This window comes from Schistocerca gregaria, chromosome 6, assembly GCF_023897955.1.
Source record: "Schistocerca gregaria isolate iqSchGreg1 chromosome 6, iqSchGreg1.2, whole genome shotgun sequence".
NCBI lineage: Eukaryota > Metazoa > Arthropoda > Insecta > Orthoptera > Acrididae > Schistocerca > Schistocerca gregaria.
This window is the reverse complement of record NC_064925.1, coordinates 45,020,968-45,025,597: the sequence shown is the minus strand read 5'-3', so window position 1 is coordinate 45,025,597 and position 4,630 is coordinate 45,020,968.

Genomic DNA, 4,630 nt, shown 5'->3' with positions numbered 1-4,630 from the left:
TAAGTGCAGTTCATGACAGAAGTTCATGGCTTGCAGAAAGTAAATTAATGTTAAATCACAGTAAGACTCAATTTTTTACAGTTTCTAACATACAATTCAACAAAACCTGGCGTTTTAATTTCACAGAATGGGCATATGACTAGTGAAACTGAACAGTTCAAATTTCTAGGTGTTTAGATAGATAGTAAACTCTATTGAAAAGCACCTGTTCAGGATCTTGTACAGAGACTTAATGCTGCCATTTTTACTATTCGAAAGGTATCTGAAGTAAGTGATCATTTGACATGAAAATTAGTCTACTTTGCTTACTTTTAATTTATGTTGTATTTTATTATAGTTTGGGGTAATTCTTCCCTTTCTAAAAGGATATTTTTGGCTCAGAAACAGGCAGTTTGGGCAATAAGTGGTGTAAGTTCACGAACCTCTTGTCAACCCCTGTTCACGAGTCCGGGTATTTTGACATTGGCCTCTCAATACACACATTTTCTACTGTCATTTCTTGTTAACAATATTAGCTTATTCCCAAGAATAAGCAACTGTCACCCAGTTAATACTTGGGAGAAATCAAACATGCATTTGGATTGTACTTGTGCAGAAAGGTGTGCTGCATCCATTTTCAATGAGCTACAATTCAAAAATCTTAGCAGTAATACATGCAATTTCAGATCAAAACTGAAGAGCTTCCTCTGGGGTCCTCCTTTTATTCTGTCAAGGAGATCCTTGAGAAATTTAGCTGATTCTTGTTGTATACTTGATTGCATTTACTTAAACTTATGGCTTTACTTTTTTGGGTTCATAAACATTTGTATGTTGTAATTTCATTTACTGACACATTCGATGAGCTTGGAGATTTCTTCCTCAGTTTGGTCCTATGGAATTGATGTGTAAATAAATAAAATAATCCAAGGATTTGGCTAGACATATAAAATGCCAACAAGATATTTATTATTGCTTAATGGAAGTAAGAGAGTTGGAAGACATATTGATTGCTCTATACTGAAGCCTTTACAGGAACTGAGCTGAGCTGAAATACTTTACACTTGGGAAGCAGGAACATGTGCATGTAATTGGAGATCACTTACTTATTCCAGTTTTATAAATAATTATTAGTAGTCCATACTTTCAGGAAAAAGATCTTAAGCTATCTGTTCTACTGATTACAAAGATGACTTCAGAGGGATGCTAAAAGTCAGCATAGTACCAGATTGTGCAGCTTTCTTTGAAATACTTTATAAACAGGATAGTGACTGCTTTCCCCACTGAATATTTTACACATGGCTAGGGGACTTCACCTCCCTCACCCATTCCACTCTCTTACCATGTTATGCACTGTTGCATCAAAGTGGAATTTTCCACTGAGCGAGGAGATGCATAATAAATTACACCATTGGTATCTTCCTGAGGTTTAGATCACAGCAGCTCCAAAAGCCTCACAAACTGTTATGTGCTGCATCCTATTTCTCATGGATGAACAGAATGGACTGTATTTCTTGGAGTGATCCATGGTTTTTATAATCCTTTGTGATGCTTCATTGATCCTGAGATAAACTCCAGAAAGGGAGAAAGCTCTATTGCATAATCTTCCAAGACTTAACAGGTCCAGCTGCCTTCTCCCTGTCTAGTGATATTAGTTCATTTCATATTCCACTATGTCACCTCAATACCGTATCTGTCTCTTTGGTGTACAGATGTTGGGTTAGGGCATCTGAATTTTATCCATTAGTAATCCCATCAATGTATTATGCCTCCAAGTGTAGTCCACATCTTTGTACCAAGAGATGACTGATAGATGTTGACTGTTTTCTCACCTTTCTTAATATATCTTACTCATGTTGTAACATCCATATGGTCATTTGATTTCCTCCACTGCTTTCATCGAAACAGACAGTTGGTGTCTGTTGGCTATCATTATGTCACAGAAGTTGTTGCCATGAGTCGGTTCACTGATGAATGGTAATTTTCAGAGGATACATTCAGGGGATTCTGAATGAATCCTCATTCCTAGCATATCTGTTCTAATCAAGATTGTCTCCTAGCCTTTTCCTGTAAAAACTGAAAACTCTCCCTATTGTTGTAAAATATAACAAAATATGTATGTGCCACTGTCTGTTTTCAATTAAGCATCCTGTCACAACAGCTCCTGAGACAGGTGGGGTATAAAAGTATCAGATAAACACCTTAGATGTTTACTTTCATCCAGAGTTTCCACATTTGGAATCCACAGTAATATCATCTGATATTATTATTGTGTCTACCAATGAGAGCGAGCAGGATGCAGATCACCAAGGTCAGATGAAAACATCAGAGAACATAATGTTTATCAGACTGTGCTCTGCTCACAAATAATGGCATTCCATGCAACTGACACATCAACTGACACCATGCACTGTCACATCTTAGACCTTGGGTGCACAATAGAACATGCATGGCACTCTCTCTGCTGTGTCAAGGCTTGAAACCAATGCAGAACAGTTTAGCTAAATTACAGAGGGCAAAAAGCTGCCATACTGTCATTACGTACTATGTGAAATGGAGTCAACAATATTAGTTTTTCTCATTTATAGCTGGAAACAACGATTGGTTAACTATTGAACAACTATTTGCACTATTATTTCACATGAAGTAGTAAAATTAATATAATTACCCTGTAATTCTGAATATTAATATAATGATTGTTGTCTTTACATTTGGCCAGGTGAAGGGGCAAGGAACAGTATGAAGCACTGCATTGGTGATTCTTTATTTTTGAAAGTGACAGAATTATTGTTCTTCAGTGCATTTGTGCATTTGTTTCACTGTGAGTCATTCAGTTCACTACTTCCACAAGAGTACAAGAAAATTATCAGTTTGGCAAGAAACACATTTAGTTTTCTGATGATTCATCCACAATATTTATTTATACATACAATTTTTACATATAAGATATGACAAATGGGTAGTTTTTTATAGTGTAGTGATGCTAGGCAGGTATTTTACAATCACACACAGATAGTAAAAACAGTTCTTTGATAAAAAGGATTTGACTGCTTTTTTGAATGCATTTACTTGATTAGTTCTCTCTGCAATTTGTCGCAACTTAGTGTATAATGCTGCACCTGAATGATAAGCACCCTTTTGACAGAGAGCTGTGTTGGAACAGTTTACACAAATATTTTTCCTCAACCTAGTATGCAGCTCATATACAGCATTGTTTGCAATTAATGCAGTCTCCTTGTCCATCGTACATTTCCTTACAGGCAACATGCAAATGGCCTACATGAACTTCTGTTTTCTTTTTTAGTATTATTGTAATTATTCTCTTTTGCTTCCAGAATTTTGTTAAGGTATGATGGGAATTACCACAAAAGATAACATTGCACCTTAACATCGAGAGTATCTGGGGAAAATACACAGTGTTTACAGCAACTTGAGTTGCATTACTGGATAGCATACTTTAACTTAGAGAGTTGTGAGTTTAAGGAAGATAAAATGTGAAAGCCTCATTTTAGATTTCCTTGCAGCAAAGAGAAATTTTGTCTCCATGACATTTTGAATTTGATGGTGATTATGTGAATTAGTGGCTTTCCTGTATTTTTATTTTTCTGGTCCAGAAAATGCAAAGTAACAGTTTTGTGCGTTTAGGATAAGCTTGTTTCTGTAGAGCCACTTTGAAATTTAATCTCTGGTGATGATGATGATGTTTGGCTTATGGGACACTCAACTGCATGGTTAATACTGCCTGAATTTAAACCCTGATGACACCTGCAGAAGTGGTAATGCCTTCTCTGTTTTTTGCCTCAATAAGTAGATGGGTATCACATGCAAATAGTATTGCTTGTGAATTCTTTACACACAAGGGCAGGTCATTAATGTGCTGTAGAAAAAGAAATGATACTAACCCAGAGATCTGTGGTACACTGAGTGATGGTATGGATGGCTCTGAAAGGTAGTTCTGTGTAGTGCTACCATGCTTATGTTTGACCTCTGCAGGATGAAATCAATTATGTAAATAAGATTTCAGTCACTTATTTGGCAGATCAATGTTTGTTAGCCAAGCTAGAAAGTGTTGTTGAGCTATTTTTGAAAAGCCAGATACAATTTATGGTATTATAATTTCACATTTCCTGGGAGTCTCCTTTCTTATCTAGAAGTATTACTTTAGCAGTTTTTAGAAGATCTGGGAAATTGCCCTCTGGCAATGAAGAATTGCAGATGTCGGCTAGGAGTGTGAGAACAGAGTTTGCTAATATCTTTATCATGTGAACAATCACGTTTGTCCTAATGGCTGGATATTACATAAAATAAGTGTTAGTGTTTTATAAATTTTTCTTAATTGTGTGCAGGTAATGAAATAATATCAAGGTAATGAGTGTAATATATCAGAAAATGCTAATTATATAAAAAACTCTTGCAGTGACTTAAATATTAACATACTTTCTTCTTAAAATCTTCTTCATTCATGGAGTTTTCAGTCCGAGGACCAATGTATATTTGAGTCTACATATACACTATGCGACCAAAAATATTTGGTCACCCATATGTAATGTTGTATGTACCACTAGATTCATGAGAGCCAGACAGGCCAGTGTAAGAGAACTCAAAGAGTATTCTCATGGTGGATGCAGGCTCTATTCCCATTCCTGAGTTTGCG